Source organism: Patagioenas fasciata, chromosome 6, assembly GCF_037038585.1.
Source record: "Patagioenas fasciata isolate bPatFas1 chromosome 6, bPatFas1.hap1, whole genome shotgun sequence".
Lineage (NCBI taxonomy): Eukaryota > Metazoa > Chordata > Aves > Columbiformes > Columbidae > Patagioenas > Patagioenas fasciata.
The window spans coordinates 32,766,546-32,794,010 of NC_092525.1; the positions used below are offsets into that span (position 1 = coordinate 32,766,546).

Here is a 27,465-nt window from a genome sequence, read left to right on the forward strand (position 1 = left end):
CAGGAAAAAAAAAATTTGCATGCTTCCTGCTTACTGTTGAAAAATATTCTAAATCTGTACTAGGACAGCTTCTCACCAAAGGACAGTGTTAAAAGAATACAACAGAATCTCCATTGAACAGGAGTTTTGATTTTACGAGTGAGAGAGTGCGTATCAAAATCCATTGCCAAGACTTACAATATTCCAGACAGAGAAGAGAGACATATTCTGAACTTCCTATGCATCTACTGAAAACAGCTCATATTCTGAATATCAAATCTTTACAGCAAACTGTTCATAGGCAAGCCCTAGGCTGAAAGATGTTCGCATAAAACATTAGTTGAATAAATTCAAACTAACATATTTCTGGATCCAGTAGAGCAATTTGTAAGAACAGTATCTACCACTGGCGTACATGGTCACTCCGGGGTTCTGTGAAAACAGACATGACTCCAGAACTCACAACATTTTACGCTGGTGTAATATATCTCTCTTGTTAACAAAATGGCAGCATGACAAACACAACACAGGAGTACTGCTTGGCCCCCTTTGTTTAGCACATTTTCTCTCCTTTTATTCTTCAGTACATTTTTTCTCCCAACATGTTTTTTGTTTTCTGTGCTGCTACCTGGCTCTTCCCTTTCAGACAGCCTCTTCCTGACAGTTATCAGGGTTTAACATACTGTACTAGGAGGCTCGTGAATATTGCTCTTTGATTTTTAGTGCTTTATGATGAATGGCTAGAAATCGTTGCTGTGGAGGAAAAAAAAAAAAAAAAAGGAAAAAAAAGTTTCTGAAAACCTTTGTGCTATTCAGTTCTGCCTGCAAACTCTCCAGCATTGAATCGCTTTGCTACAGGACTGTCACTCTGCATGCTAGATGTAACAAACCTCCCCCCACCCCGCCCATCAAAAGAGCAAGGTCTAATGTGGGAAAAATAAGAGCATGAACCTTAAGTCTGATTTTTTTCTTCTTGATTTTTTACTCTCCTATTTTTTAAAAAAAGGCTTCCCAGATGTGCTTAAATTTGAGGTACTTTGTGTCTTGAATCTTTTGTCACTTCACAACAGACCCCCACCTCTTTTCTCATTACCTAAATAAAAACAGAGAAGCAAGAATTAAAATGTTGGACCCTGGATTAAAAAGAGTATCCAGCTCAACTGAGAACTACTTTCATCTACGTTTAGCAACCTAGATGAAAGATGGAGCAGGAAAGCCAGTGGGAGAGAAGAGGAACAGCTCTAGAACAGAAAGGGGAAAATCTGTTCAACTGCACATTTCTGGGAGGGATGTGACGCAAGTAGTCCTACCTCTGGGTTTCTTTAGGTGTATTGTTGCTGTTGTTGACCCAGAAGCTTTCTGCCAGTGAAATTCAAGGAATAAACTCATCCGGGGCTTCAAGAGCATACAGGTGAAATACATCCTCTAGTCCATCACACCCAGGCAGAGCATATGCAGCAGGTTCCCCACCTTATAGAAGCCTTGGCAACATATTTGTACCTGGGAAATTCCAGGCAGGAGCAGGGTCACACTGTTCCTGCATGCTGCCATCACATCCACACAGCTGGAAACCAGCCTGAAGTCACCACTGCTGAGCCTTCTGTAACACCCTGCAGAGCTGCAAGGATCCTGGCAGGTGAGACTGGCTCTTGATGCCACTTCTGCAGGTGATAGGAGGGCAGCGCAGCCCCCAGCAAGCTGGTCCCCTTCCCCAACGGGGCAATCCCACAGCTCTCGGCGATGGCTGCGGGTATGGAGCAAGTTCAAAGGAGCAGAGCACCAACCGGTCCACGGGGGATAAGCAAACAAGGTTGTTTTTTTTTCTTCCCAGAAAAAGTAGCTTCCTATCCTTATTGTTTAGTGAGAAAATAGTCCAGAGTTCTGAACACAAATGTAACACAGCAAAGTTTATGTTCTGTATTTTTTCTTCTTTTTAAGGCAGCAACTCAAAGTAACCAGGACATACTGCTAGTTCAAATGTGAAAGAGATTTCCTAAGAACATTTACATCTGAGGCCTTAACCACTGGAACCTTAGAGAAGTCTACTGAGCCCTGCTAATGTCAGGGAAAGAATTAAACCAATTTCTATCAACTGAAGACAATGTTCTTCGCATTGAATCTCAGTTCTCTCTACTGATGAGTCCACACTCCTCAAATGCTACTGTCCCACAGCAACAAATAGACACTTTCAGTTTGGTTTCCAATGCATCAAACTTCCCAGCAAAAAGCTTCTTTGCATTTCACCTGTACCTTTCAACGTCACGCAGATAGCCAGATTCTGTCCTCCCCATCTGCTGCCTCACAAGTGGAGAACTCTGTCAAAAACCAAACAGGAAAACAGCATTCTGTGTTGCATGACCACACACTGGGCACCCCGAGCACACGTCAGTACAGTACCCATTACACTCCTCTGGTGCTGTGCACGTATCGCTGCTCTCACCAGCGCGCACTGACGAAGGGCTGGAGGTAGCGGGCAAATGCATCAGTTCTCTCCAGTCCGCGCTGACCGGTGTGTTAAAAGGCTCCACACAGAGATGTGTCATTTCACTAAGAAGCCACTTTGCCCTGTGAAATTGGAGTGCTAGGGTCACAGATGACTATGTGGCTCTTGGCTGTAAGGTCACAATTCCTTTCTTGCTAAGTCCAGCTTCTTTTCTCTGTTCTATCAGATCAGCCTGACGGATTTAATGAGATTCACGGGATTTTCATTTTTCCTAAGAGCCTACTATATTTATAGGCAAGAAATACTGTCTTGCCCCCCCCTTTCCTTCCCCCAACTGTTCTGTAAAATAGCTCCACCTTTTAGGGGTCCACTGTAAATTTTTTAATACTACAGAGAATCCTTGATTTGCAAAGGAACACTTAGAGTAGAAGAAGTTTCCTTTGCAATAACCCCCACCCTTCAACTTTTGTATAGTTCTCTTCACAAAGTTCCAAAACACTCCGGTTTAGAGGCAAAGCACTCGGAAAGCTTAACATTAAATTAAGCTTTTTTTTTTTTTCCTTTGTTCTGCAGTGTGCATTTTGGGGCAGGGTTGTTAAGCAAGGAAAGTAACAAAAGATCCTCCACAGAAAAGGTCATTTTCTGGTAGGAGTTTCAGTTCACATGGAGTTTGTTACATTGTTTGCTCGTTTTAAAACTAGAAACAACATTCAGTTCCATATTCAGAATTTGTATGTCACATCTCAGCCTAGAGCATATTTTTATGGTTAAGTTATAAACCCCTAAATTAAGAATTTATCATTAAAAAATACATTACAATTCCTTAGCAATGACATTGCAAACAACAACACTATGATGACAAAAATGATGAAAGGCTATCATACTGTTCAAGACATTGCCAACAGATTTTGTGTTAACTGCCTGCAATTAAATATCTGTCTTTGTTAATCACAACGTATTAATACGAATTCTGATGGTATTTTTGTAGCTTCCAAAATATTATTAAAATAAACAAGTTCAAGAGGAGAAAGAGCAACACAAACAGGGAAACAGACTTTCACAATTATAAAAGCCCTCAGTAACAGACAATTCAGTTTGAATAGAAATCTGAATTTCTTAATACAGTTTACCCAGAGCAGGAGACAAGTTCTCTAGTAACCTGATTTAACATGTCTGCCTGGGAGTACTGAGCATTCTGAACATTATACTCTGTAACCTTCAGGGGCATCCTAATGAACTAAGGAAAATTAAACTAAACTAAATAAATATATATATATATGTATATTTTAAAGCATGACAGAGGGGCAGCAAGATTTGTACTGACAGCAGGTTGCATTTTTTTTTCCAGTTTCTTCATTACTCATTGCAAATAAGTTAGCTAATTGCTAAATAACAGACAAAAGACACTAATTAGAGTAGTGGCTTTGACATCTGTGTGTATCTAAAGTTAAAACTTAATTAGAAGTTAAAACGATGTTGTTTTATTGATGCGTACTTAGCATTTTTAGTCCTTTAAACATTAAATGGAGGTTCACTTAGGAAGGGACATTACAATGAAACATTTAAATACACTGCTAATTCTCTCTGCTAGTTAGTGATACTTGCCTTTCTCCTGACAGTCACTAGCGAAAAAAAAAAAAAGAGCAAAAAAACCTGCCAAACATGAGCAAATATTTCCACCTACTTTCTAGAGTAAATTATTGTCTCTGAATTGCCACACTTCTTATTCCAGTTGTATTCTTTTCATTTGTCGGCAAGGGAATTCATGTTTCAGCCCTTCTCCTCCCTCCCCAACAATGATACTCTGCTAATAAAGTCTTACTGCCTTTTTCTGTCTATCAAAACCACAGCATAAATCGCCGCCTTGGAATCCTCACCATTCAGACACACACACTGCTGACCCCTTGGGAACACTGAGTAGAACCCTGTGCCAATCAGCAATTATAAGATAATGGTACTAAAAAGCCTGAACCTGGGAGTTATTCAGTTGCTCTGCCAACCCTTGCAGTACTCTTTTATGTGCCTGGGAATTAATTAATTAACAGACTAATTTATTGTTCAGTATAAAGGATTTCCATCTTTCTAGTCAGGTTTCACATCATCAAAATTCACCACCTGATCAGGAGATGCCAATTGTTTGTCCTCATTTCCAAAAGACAAAGAAATCCATGAAAACATTGCTTCATAGCTCAAGTTTGCTTTGAAAAAAAAAACCCACGTTGCTGTCACAATTTGAGTATTGCCCTCCAATGCAAACAGACAAGCCTTATCTCCTAGAGTGCCTTTACATAAAGGGAGACCTAAATTCACAAGACCTGGAAAGGCCAATGCTATAATGAAAGTAGTCTGTGGACACATTGCTGCTCCTCACTCTGCAAAGCCAAGGACAAATCCAGTTTGAACCTGACGACTGATTTCATTGACCATCATGTAGACTGCATGACATAACCTAGAACATTTTGCCTACAGAAGCTAGACCATCGCTACGAAGAAAGGGTGAGCTTGAACTCCTGATGGCAACAGACATTGCTGGTTTAGCTTACAGTCCAAGCCGTAGCCAAGAGATTAGTGTTCAAACACAGCATTACAACCTGTGTTTTCCAGCTGATACACAGTATTAAGGACTCATCTGCACTACAAATACGCGTGTTTAAACACAAGCAGAAGAGGTTACGTTAGTGGAAATGATGACTGCAGTGTTCCAGGAGTCATCGTGGTCAAGAGGAAGTTGTGTTCAACCCCATGGATTAAACTCTAGTGGAGAAGAACTTTCTACTCCCGTGCTCTAGGTATTTTCTTCAAGCACAGGGAAGTCTGTCAGTTGGTCTTTGCACAATCTGAAGGAAGAAATCAACCAGACTTGCAAGGGAGAAAAAAAAAAAAATCCAACTAAGTTTAGGGAGTGAAGAGTGTGCATTAGATACGTTTTTTTTTTTTTTTTTTAACATCACTGTAGATTTTTTAAGAACAAATAGGATAAGCACCTGTTGGGAACAAGCCAGGTTTCCCATTCCTACCTCAGTTCAGGGTTACTGATCAGCTGGTCCCTCGAGACTGCTCCAACTCGGATACTTTCAGGATTTGAATATTTATGATGTTGTTCCTGCATCCCTCCTGGTTCAGTCACATAACTCAAATCAGTCTCATCAGCCAAAGTATAAAATATGGTGAAATGATCCCATGACTTTGGGTTGTTACCAACCAGGAGAAAAAGGCAAAAGAAAACCGTTGGGACTGAGAGGGCTGATCAGCCTGTGGGGTGGCAAGAAGGGGTATTTTTTCTGAAAAAGAAGCAATTGAAAGCCACTGAGGACTGAGCCACGCTTTCCAGGCTTTGCCAGAGAACTTCCTTTATGCTTCTTGGTGGAGGAGGTGAAAAGGAGCGTAAAGAATGGGGAGTTTGTTAAATCTAAAACTAAAAAGTTATTAAAAGAAAAATGAAAATGCAGAACATCGTATCACTAATAAAAACCTGGCTGAAAAGTTGTACTGAAGGATAGCACAAAGGAAAATCATGATATCAATTCATAATACATCATGCAAGTATTTTTAATGAACTTTCTTTTAGTCCGTAGCTCAAACCCTGACATTTATTATTTCAATGATTTCAGATGCTCTTTCCAGGATTTCTGTGAAAAAAAGGAAGCCATTTTCAAACCTTGAAACAAATTGGCTCCCACATGTAAGTTTAAATTATCCATCACCCTGCAGGAGGATTCAAGCAAAATCGAAGGCCATCTTGATGAATAATCAAGGTAAATTTGTCACATTTTTTACCGTGCTGCATACTTTCAGAGTTTCATAAAAAGATCCACATAATTAGTTTAGCTTACCAGGAAAAAAAATAGTTGAATGACAAGGTCAGGCTCTTGCCCTTTCAGTAAATTAGAGAAGATTGCCATAAATTGCATAATATAATGAAACACCAATTTGCATATTTGCTGCTATATTAAAAGGGATCAGTTTTAGCTCGCAAAGCAGAACAAATAAAAACATGCATTTTAATAACTCAAATTACTCCCAGGAAGTGACCCTCAGCAGAAAGCCTGATTATCACTCCTTAATTAGAAGCCTTGGAAATCTAAATCCTCCTTTAAATCCTATTCTGTGTACAGTGAAAGATGAAGCCGTGAGTTTTGTCTTAGATTCAATATTTACTCTTTACTAATATGTTTGCAGGGGAGACTTTCCAAGCATTATGAAGACATGCAAAAAAAATTAATATTCAAAGAAAGAGTGCATAAAACCTGTGTTGGCTTGCAGGTGCAAAGCAATTAACAAGCTGGCATTTGCAGTGCTTTTAATTAATTAATTAAAAATTCAAAGCTGACTTTCATTTCTTTAAATGTTTGAACATTTTATCCATCAATAATGAACCACTACTTACTGCTGTGCTACAACAGCTGGTAAATGAAAAACTTAGTCCAACACTGTAAAAAAGTGCATAGGAACTTCACATTTGGCTTTCTCCTTGCAATTTAAAAATGCAATACAGTTTGAAACTCTGTATGATGGGGAAGTGAATCTTGTGTGCCTGCTTAGCTGTAAAAATAAACTGCATTCTATATTACAGTTCACCCTAGAACAGGAATTAAAATCAAAAGTGTCAGTATAAAATGTATTTGGGTTTAATTTTTAATTTAACTTAAAAATTAAATTCTGTTTGCTTTGGGAAGTCGAGGGAGCTTTCTTAAGAATAAAATGTTCTGCCCTGATCTTTAAAGGTTAAAACTATGTTATAAAATTAGACTGAGTCATTTCTAAACGGCCACAAATAATAAATAGTCAGAGAAAGGTGCTGTGATTAAATTTACAAGTTGATATCACTGAATGATAAATGTATTGTTTTCAGCGGATTTTGGTCACTATGCATTTAAAAGACATGACTATTAATATACTTTAATTAAAACATAAATACTACATTGCTACCTCACTAGGCATTCACTCAGCTGGAACTAACTGTATTTGCTTAATCTACAATTTTAGATGTATTAGCAAAAATAAATGTTGGTGAATGTAAGAGCCTGATTACATATCTTGAGTAAATTGGTGATAATGAGTCAAGAGACTTTGTGTTCATTCACATATATTAGAATAAGAATCATTATGAAATTAAAGCTAAGATTAATCCTGCTAATGACACCATGGAGCATCTGGGAATAAGATAACCCAGATGTCAAATTCACTGTGATACTGTGCTGCTATTTGATAGAGTAACCCCTTGAAGTGTTCTTCTAAGGCAGCTAGCTGGTACCCCACAGTCCCAGCACTTGAAATGCAAATGAGTGACAAGATAGACTAATAATGAGAGCAGATTCTAGCAGTAAGGAAAATGAATAAATTAAAAAAAAAAAAATCTGAGCCACTGATAAGAACAAGCAGCAGGCAACCCAATGTCCTCAATTAGGGTGGATGACATCTGCAGTGTATTTCTCTCTAATAAAGCCCTCACTCTGTATTCCAAAGCACACGATTCTAACACTGTTAACATTTTAATGTCTTGGGCGTGCATAGTAACATTAATTACAAGATGATTTGGATGACTTCTGAATCTCTTTTATGTCTTCCACTGAGTAAAAATCTGAGTTGCAGCTTTGATATCATAAATAAAATGTAGAGACCTGCCAAGCATTAAAGCTCTCCTGAAGTAACTCAGATCTGCTAAGTTACATTAAACCTTTATAGCTAAGTAAAGAGCATTCCCTATGAATTTAAAGAGGGTCAGTGTCTATACATTTTAATGGCAAAGATTTACAGATCTCCAGCATTTTTCTTTAGACTGCAGCTGTTGTTGTTTTTAATTACTAATGAGTTTAATCTAATGTTTTGTTGAGCTCAATTTACCTTCTCCATAGCATTTGTTCAGCAACTTACAACAGGATTAAGTGACTTGCTGCCTTGTTTCCCCAACCCTGAGTCTCCTCTTCCTGCTGGAAAGAGCAATTATGAGCAAAAACACTCCCAAAACAATACCAAGACTATTGTCAACTGAAAAACCACCACACTTTAATTGTAGCACAAGTCTCAATGAGCAAACCAAGGGCAATACAGGGTCCCCATGGGCTCTTCTGATTCACACTGAAAGGCAGTGGCACCTCATCTTCATTGCAGTTGTTTGGCACGCCAACCACCCACTGCACCACCATCATCCCAGCAGCAACCGGGCACACACATCTGATGTGGTGGGGAAAAGAATGAACAAGGGCCAGCTTTAGTGGAGGGAAGACACACAGCATCCCTGGTTCTGTTTAAATATGGATAAAATGTGGCTTTTTAATAGCCAGAAAAGCTTGTAATGTAACCACAGGGACAAACCACAGAGGCCCAGAGGGGAAAAATCATGAAAGAGTTAATAAAAATACCCCCTTAAAAAGATAACTGTGTCATCTACACAGTATCACTTTCATCAGACAGTTTTAGTAAATCTCAAGCCAGCAGGTTCCAAGAGCAACTACACTGGGAATTTCCGAGACAAAAGTTTAAGTCACAGTTACACGGGTCTTGTCTTCCCTTGTGCTTGGGCAAAATTGCCATTAATATTAATGGCAGACAGGCATGCATGTAAAGGAGAGAAACCCCTAATTAGTGTCGTAGCACATGCAACATTCCTAACCGGGAAACCATTTTGTATGCCCTAATTGCACAAAATTGGCAACAAGTTACCGTATGCATCTGTATCAAAGGCTACAGAAGCTCATGAATTCTCCAGTGGTAGGAAAACGTGCCCATACTGCAGAGTCTGGGTGACACAGGCAGTCTGTGTGTGTGTTAGCCCTACACCCTCTGCTGCCCAGCAAAGGTGCCCTCCAGAGGTTCCCCAGCCACTGTTCCTGCTGCATCCCTCTCCCTCAGTGGGGAAACACAAGCACCTGCATTTTCCATCAAGACAGAGATTATTTTTTAAAGCATTTTTTACTTAAACAGATCTGACTGATCAGTCTCTGCTGATATGAAGATATTACAAAACTGCACTAAAAACATACTATAGCCTTATAATACCAGAATTGCACTACTCATGTTAGAGAGTAGGGTCTTCTCTCTCATTTACAGGAGGTTTCCTCATATACTGCATTGCTCCAAATCACAAGGAAGTCCGTTTGGCTGTAGAAAGATGTTTGAGGTCCAAGTCTTGACTGCTACAACTTCTACTTGGATACAAAGCCTTAAAATTTGTGCAAAAATATTTCAGAACTCTTCTCACTTTTAAGTTAATATTTTTTTCTTAACTAAAACAATAAACCAGTTTTCCTGCAAATAAAGGTTAAGTGGAATTATATGAGCAGTAATTGTGATAGTATGTTTTTACAGAGAAAACGTCAACATTCTTATAACAACTACCTTTTTAGATTTTTAAATCTTTAAATATACATTACTTAAGCATCTATGTTTTCCCCTCTTAAAAACATCAGAGCAAGTAATTCTTCAAGTAACTCAGTTGACTTCTTACTGATGCAACAGACCTTGTTATTGCTCCAGAGATTCGAAGACAGAAAAATATCCTCTTCGACATTTTTTAATTTTTAAACTGGAGAAAGGAAATACTGTGTGAAACATTTTCAACTAAATACTTAATTGGAAGTCAACATAAATAGAAGATTGGCACCAACCCACTTAACAAGAAACATGACTGACTCACTTGATATTTTCTTCACTAAACATGGATGTTTCTTCCAAAAGGTAAATTCGTTCCTAGAATTTTTTTTTAGCAGTGGTTTTCATTCTTTTAGAACCAAAATCTGAAAGTGACAAAAGCAATGTCTGAGAATGTGAAAGTTTAATCACTCAGGTAGCAACAGAGTATCCACTTCACCAATTACAATAAGACAAATCTGCTCATGTTGTATTTGTGGATAGACTGTTTGGCCCCTAATACTCAACTTGGACAAGTTTAATGTTTCCCTGGCTGCTCTACTGTCATGCCCATCTGTCAGAATGGCACAGTGCCCATTCACAAGGTAGAATGCCAGTTTCAACCAGAGTATGGATATCAACCAAAGACCAGTTTAGGAGGAAAGCCTATTGGATGTAGCTAACGACACCTTATTTACAGAGATCCTCCTGGTGTCAAGCAGTGCCAAATTAAGAACACATGCTACATTACAAGGATCACATCTGTTAACAAATATTGGCACTTTGTCACTGGCATCTGCCTCTTTTGTTAACCCACTTCAGTAGTGAAAAGGCTGCCTGAGAAGAAGAGAGGTTCAGGCCTCATCCTACCAGCATAATCACAGATTTACTCACCAAGAATTTCCCAATAATAGGCTGTTAATGTTAACATAAGTCTGTCAACATTACTTCTGCGTACAACTCTGCCCAGTGGTCAGTGATGTCCTATAAAAACCTGTGAAATTATAGAATTATAATACCTATTCAAATTAGCTTTTTCATGTGTTTGAAGGTTTTTTAAGCCTATTGTCATCCTGTCAGCAACAAGAGGAACAGGATTGCAGAAAGACTGACAAGTAACAAAACGGGGAGAAACTACTGTTATATATTCTTGGTACGGCTGAGTTTGCAATCTAAGTAAAAGGCTGAATTAAATAACTCAACCCAAAGGAAAAAAAACAAACAAACAAAAAAGCAGAACCTCCCCACATCAGAGAATACCACACATGATGTTCTTTGGAACTCCTTTGCTCTCATATGTTGGGTTTTGTTTTTTAAGCTGAACAGTATAGATGTATTAAGGCATGGACAGCATGGTCCAGTACAGAAAGGCCTCTGTGCTGAAGACAAGTGATTACAATTTTCATTTTAAGATTATTTCCAGTTTCCACCATAAATACAACAAACTGGAACATGTTTGCCAGTCCTTACCAAGCAGTTTGCCATGAGTGGCATGGACAGCAAGTCCAGAAGCTGCCAGTCCCTGCCAACACTCAGCAGGGCTCTGCCTGGTTGAGAGAGGAGGGAGGTTAAGACTCCCCAGCCGAGCAGGTGGGGACATGAGCACTAGGAGCTCCTCCCTTCTGGGAGATGCCACCACACCTCCTGTTGTGCTGCTTCAAAGGCAAGGGGATCTGCACTCCCAGCAAGCCTCTCATTTACCGGTAGTCCAAGAGAATGAAAGGAAGACATAAGGAATGCAGCACGAAGGTGAGACTGAGGGGATGCAACTGCTTCCTGCCTTCCAGGATATACAGGCAACCAGCTACAGGGATCACCAGCACTCAAGGCTGGTGTAAAGGTAATCATGGTAGATATAGCAGAGGCAGGACACTTAAATTAACCTTTCAGGTATCTCACCTTGGTGAAGAGACCAGGACTCTATTCTCTTTGCTTTGTTGATGAAATATGATTGCCTGGCTCACCACACTGCAGCACGGAACATCACTGTGAGTAATTTCAACAGGATGGGAAGCTCTTGGACTGCGTTATCTGGTAACAAGCAGCTTTCTCTGGAGACAGCTTAAAGGACTAGCTGAATTTTCTTGAACAGACACCAAGAACATCAATCCTGATGAATCTCTTCTGTGTTGGCTCTAGGAAAGAGAAATGACATTTACACCCTTCTAGGACACCAAAGGCCTGCGAAAAGGATGATGCTATTGGCAATAAAATTAAGTGTTTTCACTCCTTGGTCAGATACAGCTATTGTTCAATAAATCTCTGCTAAGAAGTACCACTAAGTATTGCTATGTAGTTCACACGATCTTCAGTGCCGAGAGATCTGGCTTTACCTCTTTTCTCTGGAAAGAATTTCCTTTGGCCACCCTGGCTTTCAGTTACACCAACCAACCATGTGAGCATCTGTACTGTGAGCTGGTTGTATGTTAGTCCAGTTCACTTTGGTAGCATTCACAGAGAGGGGACAGTGGTCCTCAGGAAGCATTGAAGACGGCATAAAACTGCAGTCTTTCTGTGCTATTAGAACAGATCTGCCCCATACCTCATCAGAAAGCACTGAGCTTTGCAGAGGTTGAACTTCAGGCTTCAGAGTGAGCTAGATGAATCATTTCAAATTAAATGAAGGCACAGGCCTATGTGTCTGTGCCTTCAGTGTCCATGTAGAAACTGTCTCCTAGCACCATGAAACAGACATTTTTGTAGGCTCTGACCAAGATTAAAATACAAAGCAAATGGTTTGTTTTCTTTCTACTATTGGATGAAGACCATACAAGCATTGAGTTGACTATGCTCTTCAGTGGCACCACAATGTTTCACTTGTCAGCCACCAACAGTTCAAAATGTCTGGATATATGAAAAGGGACTGAAGATCTTGTTGAATGATCCCAGGAAGTTACAGTTACCAGAGCTGTCAGAGACGGTTCCTTCCTCTTCCTTTAGAGCAGCATGCCGTGAGCAGAGACATCAGTTTACTGGATATTAACATGCATTTAAGATAGAAGAAGCAAATACCTAACACTGTGCATCAACCAGGACAGTTGCCCAAATGTCTCCAAACCTGCTGTAAGCCCACACACCTGCAAAGTTTCAAGACAAACAGACACAAATTAAGAGAAGTATTTAACAATTGGCAGAGGGGGTGTGAAAAGAGACATCATGATTCATTTGTCTTGAAGGCCTGAACAAAGTCTAGCTTGTGACAATCTATTCCAGCAAAATATAACATCTATAGGATGATACAAACATCACTCTCCAGCTTGACTGGTGGATTTATTTTGCTTAAATAGTCTTGAAGCACCAAATGACATTTGTGATAATGTCATAGGGGGAAAATGTTTAACTGCCTCCTGGATTTACCTGGCATGTGAAAGATGTAATTCTAAAGATAACAATAACGATGTCACATTTACACATCTCCTGTCATCCAGATTAATCCTTCTGTTTTGCTAACTACACAGGAATATCCTTAACCATAGAGCCACTGTCAGTACTGGAGACTAACAGCTTAAAATAGGAAATAAGAATTTCACTCACTTGGCAGCCAGCATCTGAACTGTGAGAGGCGTAACGTGATTAACCACAGCTCAGCATCTGAGCTGAATGTGTCCTTGGCATGTTTGTTGCAGGCTGAGCACATGTATCCTCAGAATCCAGCCTTCACCTCGCCCACGCAGCAAGTAGTCCCAGCAGAGATGGCATTTACAAAGAGTTCACCTAAGTCAACACTGCTTAACCTGGTACGAAAGTGAAGTCTGTTAAACCACCAGAGCATTTCCCAGCATATGTAATGGTTCCAGTACAAACCCTGGTCATGGCTGCTTCTTGTTCACCAGGGAAATGCACTGGAATCACTCTTAAAAGTGACATATGTGGCTGTGGAGTCCAGGCTATGCCACTTAATTTTAGACACATGTGAATTAGATGTCTCATCACTCAAATGCTTTCTGTAGAGGATGTGCAACTCCAGAAGGCATTTCAAGTCTTAGGTCACTTCAACTGCCCTTTTTAACAATCTCTCCCTCCCCCACAACTAGAAAGACAGCCAAGGGTGACGTAGTCTCCTCAGATAGATCCTTAATGCTTGGTGGCAGGAGTCACTTTTCATTTGATGCACCTAGTCCAGAGAAGCAACACGGCGTTTCTTGGCTAGTACTGATGAATCAGAAAATACCTGTTCATCTAGCCCTAAATGCCAGATCACACCTCTTCAAGGGTTCCTGTCTGGTCAGTCAGCCCAGCTGGACTGTCTCCTGGCCATCTGCATCCCTGGCCCTCAGCAGGCTGTGTGGAGCTGTCAGTCTGTTCAACATGGGTGGAAGCTCTAGAAATGCCTTGCAAACCAGCTCCTGTCAAGGAACCACACCAGCAAAACAGAAGGTTTTGCCTCTAGCACCAAGCCAGGACTCCACAGGTGCCCAGTCATACAGGTCTTATACGGCGACTGCAACAACGGGGATTTTTGCTGCATAAAGTAATGATGCCAACAGCACTTCTTGAAAAGCAGTAGTAAGAGGACAAACAAACAAACAACAAAAAAAACAAAAAACACAAACAAACAAAAAAAACCTAATAAACAGGTGACCCTATACATGTCTTATTATTTTACAATAATAAAAAAAATTAAAATTTTATTTTATGTACGTTTAAAAGGCTAAGGGTACAAGACAGAGGCTGCAGAGTTGCAGAGTGTGATTTCTACAAACCTGAAATAACATATCCATCTGAAACAAATTCATATTTAATAGTGGAATAAATCCTTAAAATTCTTTCCAAAAGTCTTGTCAAGCCAAACAATGTTCCAGGTTCCAACCCAACAAACAGAACTGGAAACTTATGTCAGAGAACACCATTGAAAGCATTACTGAAGTGATCTGCAAGTATTTTCTTTACTTCTGTGGGAAAAGGCTGCTTTCAAACATTTTATCAAATGCTGCCCTCTAGTGAGCAGATGGCTTCCAGATGAACATGCACAGACTAGAAGAGTTGTATGGTCTCAACAAAAAAAAACTTAGCTAAAATAACTGAAGTACATACCAATCGAGACAAAGGAGTCAAATGAGATGTCTGGATCATTAGTTGCAATTCTTACACATTGTTATGTTATTGCTGGTGATATTTTTTCCCCCTACTATTTTCTAGGCATCCGAATTCAGTGCATTTAGTCATTACAATGTATCCTGTATCCTCTGTGTCTCCAGCATCTTTCCCATATTGTAAACCTCTATCAGACAGATGTGTATTTTGTAAACTCAAGTTTTAATGATATGTTTCACCATTCTTGAGACTCTCCATAATCACACAGGTAGCCTGTTCAGAATTAAATCTCAAATGTTAAATTAGCCTGAAACATAACAAGGTTCAATGGCATTGTATAGACACCTGAAAGTGTGTAAGGGAAGAAAAGAACAGCGAAAAATATCTGCCGCCAAGCTGGATTCACACAATTCTTTCTTGTTTCCCACAAAACGGATATGTCCCATGCTTCACTTGGTTACATAAAATGTAAGCTTCAGCTTCTTACCCATCAGTGAAAATAACTCCTCTGACAAACAGACTCAAAATAAAGGATGGAAATTCTCATAAACCACAAGTATAATTTAAAAAGAAAAAAAAAAAAAACAACACAACCCACAAACCATCAAAACAACAACAAACCAAAACAAAGCCTTTCCAGCTCTCACAATAACATGCATTTAATAGATTCCAACATGTTAACTGGCTCAATATTTTAATAGTATTTGTTTTATTTCTCCATCAAGCAGCAATTTCAACCATTAAGGTAGAATTAGTTGCCTTATAGTTTATGAGTAGCATTTAAGTAGAGGTGTCTGTTTTTCATGGGATAATTTTCTTCTAAGTGCACACTGGTAATATACTCTAATGCTCAGCTTTCCTCCTTTTGCATATTGCATATGCTAAACAAGTTCTTTCAGCAATAGAAGAATAACCCACCACTTAGCACTGCAGTCCAAAAGACTGTGTGTAACAGGGTCATAAGGAAACACTTCTTTAAGGCTGTGGCCCCCCCGTTTTCTTGAAAAATAGAATGCTTGTATTTGATTAAAGGTATATGAAATGAACCACATAGCACTAAAAACTATTTTTTACAGTCACAGCTACTAAATAGATATTCTGCCCACTACAGCGGGTAGGCAGTCAGACAAATTAGTTTGAAGCCTCATCCTTCAATCCATGTTAGTAACATATCGATTCATAAGATGGGAGGTATCAGCATTCTGTGCATGGGAAATAGCCAGATCTTGACAGCTGCTGGAATTTTTTTTTCTTCCACACTACCAACACGTCTGAAGATTTTCACTGCAAAGGAATATAATGCCCAAAGAATGGCAAGACTTCAGAAGAGCTGGCACCACTTCTCAGTGGCTACACTCATACAGCTTTAAGAGACCTCACTTTTGGAAGATGCTTAGGATTCACCTCTTTAAAAATAGTCTCCTTTCAAGTTTCTGAAATGACAAACTACACACAGAGATGCATGGTGCCAAGGCACATTTTTCAAACTGCTGCTCTGACTCCATTGGTTTTATCCTCATAACTACATCTAAAAAAGCCTGAAGTGGTGGGGGAAAAAAAAAAAAAAAGCTGGGAGAAAACAAGAAAAGATCATATTTAAGCAAATGCAAAATTTAAGTCTTGGTTCTGATTATTTTATGCAGAATATAAATCCTTAACACATAAAATTATCTTACAGGTTTTTTCAAAATCAGGGTTTTATACCATGCAAGTAGATGTTAAAGGTGCTGTGCAGAAATGCTGCACTGAGAGCAGCTGCTCATTCATAACCTGCATGGGCCACTCAGTCCTTAGACATTTGACGTGACTTGGTTGAGGGGGTTTTTCACGGGAGCGTGCAGGAACACAGCTGCATGACTGGAATTGAAGCCAGTAGCATAGAAAGATAAAAGATAGACCAAAATACTACCCAAATACAGAACATTCCAATTATCCATTTTATGTTTCTATAAGAGTGCAAAGCAAGCGCAGTAATCACTTTCAATTTTGACAAAAGATTGCATTTGCCTTCCTCTCATCCTACATTCTAGGGAACACGACAGTTTTCAGTAGCACTCCATCCCCAAAATGACAGTTTGCTCACTCTCCTGTGAACGTGTATATGACCAGGATTCAGGGGACAAAGCTGGCTAGATCATTAGCTCTGCTTGGTAAAGCCCAGTCTGGCAGAGAGAGCAAGGAAAACACTGATCCATTGCTCCCCAAACACCCACTAACAGGAATCTATACACCACACTGTAGACTTAACCAGACTTAATTATGGCATATGAAGATTAATGAACTCCATAATTTGTGTAATGTGGAAAGTACTAGCATCCTGCACAATGAAGCAAATCTGCATAAAGAGGGCTTTGCTCTTGCAGAAAGACCCTCAGTGCTATGGGATGGGATGGAACTAGCCCTGGCCGCATCTTACCCAACTCAGCAGCTAAGTCCAACTTGAGCAACACAATATGCAAAGCAACTAATCCCTAGTGCCAGTTCGTGTGATTTTATTCCATATTACATTAGTTTTAGATAATTTCTAGCCTGTGGTTCTCTGTCAAAACGTAGGGGTCTTATGGAGACTGTATCAGTGCTGAAACAAGGGCTGTGCTGGAAATGATTCTGCCCAGCTTGTGAGGTAGCTCATTGAAACCTGCCTCCAGCAACCTACAGCCCCACAGTGCTCACGCTGCTGCCTGGGCTGCGTCACTCAGGTCTGTTGTGCCCCCTGCCCGGCCATGCATGGATCTGCCACTGCTCGTGGAACCTGGTGTCACCAGTCTGACAGCGGGGCCCTGGGCAGCACCGCACACCCAGCTCTGACAGCCACCCTCCTCCTGGAGCTTGCAGAGCTGCAGAGCGAGCTGGGGAGGAGCAAGGGCTCCTCAGTCCTCCGTTCTCCCTGCACAGTTCCTATCTGACTAGCACAGAAGTTAAAAACCCAGTTTGTTCTGGGCTTCTGTGCTAGGTAGACACCTGAGGATTACATTGTCTCCTTGTCCACATAGACTTCACTGGAGTTGGGAGAGATTTTTCCTTCCTAAGTACACCAGTTAGAAGTTATGCCACTGCTCACAGAACACTAATTAGAGTTCACAGAGGAAGTTCCTACCACACAACCAAGCGTTCAGCTGCTTTGCATGTTTGGAAGGAGCACATCACAACAGCGCTGGATGTACTTTAACCCAGCTTAAGTTCTCATCAGCAGCCACAAAGTAGATTAATTTTTTTAAACACTTTGTTGAGAAGAGTGTCAAATGAAACATTTCTCCACCTGCACAAAGACAACCCCCATCCTGACAGCTCCACAGCACAACTCAGATGGGGCTAAGAACTGTCTTCTTCCAAGACCTACTGTGCATCTGAACTGCACATCCCAGGTCTTTCAAGTCTCATGTCTACACAAGACTCCTTAACTAATCTGTTTATCCCTGTAAACACTGGAGATAAAACTTCCTAATCCAAGTGAATCTGACAAACAAGAGGTCAAATCAGGGGTTAAACTATCTCCCAAATATTTGGGTCAGAGATCAAATATATCAAAAATTACTTTCTGCATACCATTGCCAAAGTTTGTTTTGTTTGTAAGAAAAAAAAATCCATTATGCCATTAGCCAGTCAAAAGTCTTGATCACACCTCTTCACATGTGGTGGATTTTCAGTAATGTTACATGTAGGCATGTGCTTTGTACAATTCATCACTGACATTACGCTTCCACATCTGCTCAGCTGCTGTTGCCTACTCTTCACAATGGAAACCCACGACACACTTTACAACTGGCAGCATTCTGGCAGGCACTGCCCACACTCGGCACCATTTGGAGCAGAGCTCCTCTCATCCATCAGGGTCACACACTTTTCTTCACCTTAATTTACACATGCATATGGACCAACTCCATTCAGACCTGACTTTAGGTTGCACAGCTGACATGTATTGGTAAATATGTACGCATGTGCATGTTTGCAATACACATCTATTTAAGTAATATAAAAAATCCTGTATAAAGTCTTTATCTCCTGCAAAAGGACATCTAAATAATACCCACGCAAATATCTATTTAAGTAAATATTGAGATACCAAAATCATCATGATAAAATAGCTACACCAAACAAAGTACCCAATCCTATTTGCCCTCCAAATCGTGAGAAAAGTCCCCTTGATTTCAGTAGAAGCAGCTCTGACATCTAAACAGCCACTGTCCCTCATTGTCCTGTTAATATTTTGCAATTAAAAAAAAGTAAAATATTATGAAAAGGCCAATCCTATTACAGGCTCTTCTCAGCTTTGCTTACTGCTCCCCATTGTTTCCCAAGACTGTCATGAAAATAGAAGCTTTTAAAGCCAGTAGCCATATGTCAATTGTTGTCCTACTTTTACCACAGGCAAATACAGATTTCTTTGAAAATTTACTTAAAAAATGCTCCCAGGTTAAGACCTTGCATACCAAGTTTCAGCCCAGGGAGAATTTTTATGGCCGAGTTCTAAACCCTTGAAAATAGGAAACTAATACTGCAAGGATTTAAAATAATAGAAAATGTTTCACATAATATAAATCTATAAGCAGAGTATTATATTTAAGTCTTAATATCTACATAGTTGGATTATCTTATATCTTGACAATCACACTAAGTAATCTTGCCTCCTTTCCCCTTCCTTTGATTCAGTGTTTCATTCTTATGCATTAACAATGCTCTGGGCCATAAAATACTGTATTAATATTAGTTTGTCACAGTAGACTAAATTTAGAACAACTCATTAATATGGGAGAGTAAAAGGCATTCTGCCAGGAGTGCGAGTGACTCTATAAGCTCTTAAGGCTATAAGTTATGCAGATATGCCACTTGAACTAGAGAGCTAGCAATTCTTTTCGTTAGTAATAAGAGATTATTTTAGTTGAAGCCGATTCTATTTCTAATTAAGAAATGTGGGAAAAGACAATTTTACCATTGGATGCATCTCTGATGTGTAGCCGGAATAAGCCATACACCATCTTTCTCTGCTTTCTGGTTGGACAGGATTAGCGGCACATGCACAGAATGGATTTTCCCCTGCAGTATAAAGGAAAAAACAACTTCGCCGTAGTATTTCATTTGGTACAATCATAATCTGTGTATCCAGAAGAAAGCCCAGCAATCAAAGCTATTTCAAAATAAATCTCAATGTTTAGAATTGCCCCAGTGAAGAAAGTTTTCATTTTTCACAAATACAGTGTTTCATTCATATAGTTTCATGCCAGTAATGCCTTCTCAAAGGTTGTCAAATATTAATTTTTTTAAATTTAGTCCCTTGCTATGCTACAAATATTCATGTTTAACACCAAGTAGCAGTTCAGGGGCTGACAACAGTATGTACCTTTTGAATGATGCATAGAAAGCAGCAGTTAGCACAAAGACAAAGCCACCAGATTGGTCTCAGGGAAACCCAGTGTCTGAATTTTTCATGATTCCTCTAGCACTTAAAGAATAAGAAACTGGCTACTACTGTTGGGAGATCAGCATTCTGAAGGTCAGAGCCCAAAAACATGCAAGTGAATCAGGTTTTGCCTGGGGAAAGTGAAAAGGGATTTAAGCTGCTTAAGAGAATTACAAAGATTTTTTTAATGTATTTTACAAACACTGTAGTCACTAAACAATAGCTATAAAAATGAGGAGAGAATCATATCCACCTGCTATTCATTGCTTATAAGTCTCAAAAGACAGAGAAAAGACCCTTTCTTTATGTCTGAAGGCTTAAACTTCCAGGGATCATTCTTTTTCTTATAGACTTCCCATTACCCTTCTTTTGCCTTTTAAGAACTGCAACTACTTCAAAAGAAAATTGATAAATGCGAAGTGTAAAATAAGTCAAATAATTTCTCTATGCTTACAAAAAATGCAACTGCAGAAAAGTGATGTCTTAATTACTCCACAGTCCAGTGGCTTATGTACGTGTTTACTTTCCATAGCAGAGAAACTTTAATTGAGGTCATAATTATTTCTAGAAAGTATAAATTCATTCCAGGGGGAAAAAAAAAAAATAACAGAAACTGCTTAGAAAAACATTACACTGTTTAAGGAACTGATGGCTTCACCTGTCATCATCTAGTTAAGCTCTTAATGAGTTATTTTCTATTCTTGGTCACATCTGATTTTTTTTTAATATAAGTCCCTTTGAACAGCTGGGAGTTACAGCATCCTTTGATCATGGTATTCTGAATTTTCAGTCAAAACGAGGACATTTTTGTCCTTACTTGGGCTATTTTTACAAGTGTATTTCTTCAAGTATGTTTTTGGGCATTACTTTGCAGGCATACAAGGAAGCTGAACAATTAATGTATACATTTTTACATAAATGTTTATAAATTTAGTAAAGGGAGAAAGCTTTGCCACAAGAAACCTCAGCTCTTTTGAAGGCAGTTTTCTAATGATGACCCTTGGCATGCTAGCCCACATGGGATTCCTCTGAGAAGAGTCTGATGAAAATTAGTCTATTCTCATTTCAAACAGAATTTTGCTGAAGTCCTGATCAGAGCATCAGCATGGAGTCCAGGGAGACAACACACGCTACTTGATTCACTCCGCAGCCTCCCTCTCCTGGTAATTGTTGCAGGAACGCACAGTGACAAGACTATAGGATGTGAGGGGTCTGGATGTACTCAGGCTGTTACTCTCTGTTTAAAGATTTAAACCATCAGGGTATGATAAGGCTTTTTGATGTTCATTGAACATGGAGCTTGGGTACAGAAGAAGGGGAAAGGGCTTCACCGGAAGGCAATCATCTTTCAGAGCCACAGTAAGACAGAGAGAGGTGGGAAAATCTCAGTCTCAGCATAGACATGGAACAAAGGGAGATGAAAGGGCTCGGGTGAAGACGGGGCCAGATCTGGCTGTGAGGCAGAACTTGCACTAAAAGATAGTTCGATGCCTTAAAAAGCAGAAAAAACATTTAGTGTTCCTGCTCCATTAACATACACTTTTGGCTAAAATCTAACTATTCTGCACATTTTTTTACAGTTTATGTTGACACTAGGTTTAAACAATGCCTCTGGCTTGTTTTGAAATTAATTAATGAATGTACTTTGTCAGATGAACATCATTTCCTAATTATACAGAAAAGTATTAAATGATGATCTGTTTTAAAGAGTGGATACAATCTTTTCTTTCCTAAGGGACAAACCAGCTGGTGCCATACATTGCCATATTGTGTGTGATGTTGGGGGAAGAAAGCGGGGACACAGAAATTTTCCTTGTCTCGACAAAGCAAGACCTATAGCTAGGTGCCTCAAACATGGAGAGATGTTACCGTCACCAGGTAAGGCCGATACGCCACCATTTCGTCACCCAGAAGCGAACGACTATTTCCAAGGATAATAAAGGGCATAATCCTGCACCATGTGATGAGCACTTTTGACTCTCATTAGCTTTAAAAGCAGATGAGAGGAATCAGTGGGTCACAGGATCAGGGTCTAAAATGAAAGAGAGATTTGAAGGAGTCGTCCACACAATTTCATACACCAGGAGGAGGAGAAAAACAGTTTGATCTGAGTATCACTCCTACGCTCTGGGAGTTTCACAGCACCTCCACCGTACAGCACTGTAATTTTGTAGGTCCAATAGGCATTTGCCAGCATTAGCTGCTCTGAAATAAGAGAGAAGGTAAAGGATTCACACAGAAAGCTGAGTGTTAAGCTGATCAAAGTTAGAGTTACAGGGATTTATATGCACCTTTCTAGCTAAGAAACACTGTCTGCTTTTTTATACTAATCTCAGTGGGCCAAATTTATCCTGATGCAACTCAAAGCCTATCAGAAGAATTACTGCAGAGAAACTGGACCCAGTCTCCCTGTGATGTTATTTATAATCTGTATGTTTTGCTCTATAATAGCACATATAGTTAGAAGGTTGCCTGACTGCACTTGCTTACAAGGGTGCAGAAGTCTACTGACATCAGCAAAGTTAATTCTGAGTTTAATGAAGGAGATTTCACATCAAAGTAGTAACAAGGGCTATTCCTAAAAATCATTCCTATATATCCACTGATGTTCTCAACTTGGCATTAAAAGCTGTATTACTACTCACATTAGGCTGTGCATTGTCCCTCAAATCTGAAGTTTGACACGCTTTTTCGAAGAGATAAAAGCCTTATAAGCATCTGTTGTGAAACAACTCAGTCCTGCAGTCTGTGTTGTGAAAGTGCTCAGCATGTACATTTGGTACCCAAGGTTGTCTTTCAAATCCAAGGATGACATTTGTCGAGGGTTAAGATTGTGAGGTGACAATCAAACCCTGGCAGATGTATTGTTAACCTCCTCTCCCACCCACTTCCCCCTTTTGCCTCTCCCTCTCCCCTCTTCCCACTCAGGACAGGCAATCGGGATGAAAAGAAGGACAGAGAGAAGAGAGTTGGAAAAATTAAAGATGTTTTACTAATGATACTAATAAGAATAGAGAAAATAATACAAAATATACAAAACCAATCTTGTAAGTCTCAGCAACTGCAGAGTCAGGACCCAAAGTCCTGGATTAGACTCTGCAGCCAACCGGAGCTGGATTCAGTCTCTCACTAGGCCTCAGTTCAGAGGGACGACCAGCAAGGTCCTCTCCTAATGTCGGCCATAAGCAGAAGGGAAAAAGAGAAAAGGGACAAGATCCTCATGATCTCCCACTTTTATATGAAGTATTCACGTGAATGGAATGTTATACACAGTTGGTCAGTTTCTTGGCCACCGGTTTCTAATTGCCCCTGTCGAGAGATGTCCATCCGTGCTTATCAATAAGTTTGCATTCCATTGCTATGTTCACCAAAACATGTGTCTGGTTCTCCAGGAAAATGCAGCTAATATGAAGGCTTTAGCTGACAGGCAAAATTCACTAAAAGAGAAACTTGGTTTTTAACAAACCCAGGACAACATTTTGAGAAGCATTCAGGAAACTTAAGTGTGTAAGTCCTACTGGAAGTCAACGAGACAAGTCTTCTATATCAGTTAGGTTTTCTGAACACTGGATCCTATTGCATTTCAGCAAGAGTTGGCTGCCCCCCAGCTAAGGCTTTGAAAAAAAATCTAGCCAACAAAATAACACTACCACAAATTGACACAAACAACAGACACAAGCTGTGTAAATGGAGTCTTTCTGTGATCACCCTACTTAAAAAATGGGAAGATTTCTAAAAAGTGATTCCTCTCTGTCCAGGATCCTCTCCAGACTTCATATGAGGAAAGGGACACTGCAGTTAATGCAGACATGCCCCATGTCACAGCCCAGAAAAGGCCCACTTTACTGGCCACTGTCTTGGCCAACATCCACTCAGAAAGGAATGGGACTTTTTTTGGTGCCATTATCCAGAGAGGCATATGTCCTAACTTGTCCATCATCTTCTATGATTATTTGTTACGAAAATTTTGCTTCATTCGGAGAAAGAAAGGAAGTAGATTCATCACCTGTCATTATTCTGAACAGCGCAACTTGAACAGTAAAACTAAGTACCTTCCAGGAAGCTACAGAGAAGACCAGAAGATGCTGCCACGCCATCCAAGTCTCCGTGGGCATATTTGATGTGGTGTTTAGTTGCAGGAAACAGAAGCTGAAGAACAGTTTGTTTGTTTGTTTGTTTGTTTTTAAAAAACGTATTCCCTTTCTTTCATTTCCTTTAGTTGCTGCCATACAACATATTCATCTGCAGCCATCAAAGAAATCGTGCATGGAACAGTAGCTCACCCAACCTCCTGTGACTTCAGTCAACACTTCAGAAGCTGGGATCCAAAATACAGTCCCAGATCATGGATGTTCTAGTTTTTCCATACAGTGCCCATTCCTCAGACAAGGTAAAAATGCAAGTTTGTAAGAACTGACAACCAACAGCTCTGAAAAGGGCCAAAGATTGCATGATGCATTGCAGTAACCACAGGTACAAAATTTATAGAACAAAAAAAGCCACAGTGGGGATGAGAACTTCAGCCCGTGGCTGCAGGAAGCAAGTTCTGGAAACACAAATTTAACCTGATTTCTTCTGACACAGTCAATTGTGGAATAAGTGCTATAATAGACAGACACTGTAACAAGAACAAAAATTGCACCAGTTGCTTTCATGTTATTATACTTCCGGGTGCTCTCACAAAAACTTTCCCCAGAAAATCAATAAAGCAGATTGTGCCCTGCAGTCACCCATTACAGAATTAAATCCATATGCCAACACAAAACAATGAAGAAAACAAAACTAACAAGGGATCCATTTGGCTTTGTTTGACTTTGCCTGCCAGAGAATGAGAATGCAAGGCTGGGTGTAATTTAATGCAAACCTTGGCCTATCCTGGTCATGCATATGACTGACCCTCAGGGCAAGACCATCAATTTTCTATTAAAGATCAGAGAGTTGACATATCAAAGTCAACATCGAGCTGAATAACTGCAGTAACTTGATAATAATTCTTTTGTGGATTTCAGAGTGGCTTTTCGGTAAAGTATCAGAAAGGTAGCAGTTTTCAATCCTGACCCAACAAGATCTGAATATGAAATAAAGGATTTGAGCTTGATCTCCCCATGATGTGAGGATGAATGTTCTGGTAAATGTTAACTTAGTGCTCTGAATAGCTCAGTAATAGATGGGTTTAGGCGGTAATAGGTTTAAAATGTCAACTTATTGAATAATAATTTCATGTTGTACAAATAGTACGTGTACAAAGGGATTCGTTTTGCAAATTTTGAAATAAATGAATGGATTTGTGATGTCCTTCACTGTTCTGGTCAGAATGTTATACAAGAACAGAAATTAGTTTTGCTTCAATAATATCCCTCATTGTTTCCCTGCATTATTCTGAGTATGTGTCGTAACTCACGAGTCTTGTTTACTTCTTACCCTTAAGTAGGGTGATGTAAGTTTTGGCCCCCATGACAAGAATGGTAATTATTCATTGTGTAAATAAATAATAAGATAGAAAAAAATAGACCTTAACAGATTTTTCTTACAAGTCTGCCACGCAAACTAAGAAGGACAATGTTAAAGCATCATTCCATCACTTACATCCAAACAATTCCTACCAAACTCTTACTGAAGCAATATCCAACATGGCCATCAGGTTCTGTAGCAATGACAATCCAAAGCATCCAAGCTGCTCCCTTTTTCACCTCATGATATTTCAGCCATTGCCTCCTGTGGAGTACTGCAAGCATACTCGGGAAGATGATGCCAAGCAAATGACCATATGGCATTTTGGAATACAAAAGCATTCCGGGAGCCTTTTTATTTTTTAATTATATTTTTATTTACTTATTCACAGCGTGCTTCCACCCAAATCTTGCACTGAACTGCTATCTACGTACACTTTCACACTTACTTAAGCTAAAATGAGAATCACTTATGTAAGTTTTAATCCACTACGCTTAAACTGCTATTGAACTACCTGCAACTGAATCCTACAAGTTTCATTTTTCTAACTGACCCTGAAACCATTAGTTCATCTTTAACTTATTAATCAAGAACCAAATATATAAACTGAGACAAAACAGTTCAGAAAGTCATTCTTTATGAACCAGGAAGAGATGTGATAATGAGGAGGATTAGCTAAGCTTAGTTATTCCTTTTACTTCCTCTTGAGGAGTGCCAATAGCTGCATGGCTCATTCCCCAGCAAAAACTCACACCTCACACAGCTCGAAGCCTGGTCTTCCAGACTGGCTGGAGGACTGGTGGTTGCACCTGCTGTACTCAATTAGTCCATGGTCTATTTTGCACAAATAGCTTCATGTATTCAGATTAATTTAAATCTCCCAAAAAAGCATGGGACTTCATGTCATTGGGCAAATAACCCTGTATGAATTTCAGATCGTGACTTCAGACAGTCAAGCAATTAGGGCACACTTCAGTTAGGCATGATGCTGTTCTTTGCTTCTTGACCCCAAGCTGTTGAGTTTTATGTTTCAGCCCAGAAAAAGCTGCTGTCATGGGCAAAGTGATTCTACCTAAATTGTCCTATGCTGAGAGAAAGAACCAAGAGCCTAAATTCCTGAGGAGATGTGTCTCAACCACTCCCCTGTGGAAACGGCAGCTTGAAAGGCAGATCCTGCTCAGAGACAAGGGTCGGGAGCATCCAGCCATTTCTATGGGAACCAGCTGCAATATCATAAAACAGAGAGTGATGATTTCTGTACAAGATCAGGTACAAAGAGGAGGGGAGAGGCTGTGCTGTGGAAAGGCATTCTTCACTCTCATACAAATATCTTAGAGAACAATATAGGGATTACAGGAAATCACAAGCCAAGTAAACTGCTTTTTGGATAAGTATTTTCCGCTTACAAGGCTGCCCCAAGGCAAAAGTTGCTCTTTAAACAGAATTTTATTTTAAGGGCAAATTTACAATTATAATTAGCTGCAATGAGCCGCCAAACCCAGAGGGAGGGCTGCGTTCAGGTCCTAAGCACAGTTCCTGGTGGCCTGGCAGCATGTTGCAGAGCCCCCGCCTTGTACCCTGCCCCCAGGAACACCCTCCAGACAGCTGTGGGTCGTACTGACAGGGGAACGCCCGTGCTCCTGAAAGGAACAGGGAGGGGAGCTGGGGACACTGGTCAGAAACAAGTACATAAATAAAGCATTTTGAGGCTGATGACAGGGCTGACTAAGATTTCAAAGAAACCAACAGCACAGAGTAACCTGAAAAGTTACCAGGATGAACCCCCAACTCTTGCTTCAGCTTTGCCTGA

At 39.9% G+C, this 27,465-nt stretch overlaps 2 long non-coding RNA genes across 2 annotated transcripts; both read right to left on the reverse strand.

The window, feature by feature from the left end:
- Positions 1–1,810: 1,810 nt before the first annotated feature.
- Positions 1,811–11,905, reverse strand: LOC139828230 (uncharacterized). Its single transcript, XR_011739605.1, has 4 exons — positions 11,672–11,905; positions 10,667–10,766; positions 10,059–10,158; positions 1,811–2,294 (listed from the first exon to the last, which is right to left on the reverse strand). It is a non-coding gene; the product is annotated as an uncharacterized lncRNA (long non-coding RNA).
- Positions 11,906–12,744: 839 nt separating this feature from the next.
- LOC139828231 (uncharacterized) lies at positions 12,745–19,833 on the reverse strand. Its single transcript, XR_011739606.1, has 3 exons — positions 19,737–19,833; positions 13,307–13,506; positions 12,745–12,849 (listed from the first exon to the last, which is right to left on the reverse strand). It is a non-coding gene; the product is annotated as an uncharacterized lncRNA (long non-coding RNA).
- Between the last annotated feature and the right edge of the window lie 7,632 nt (positions 19,834–27,465).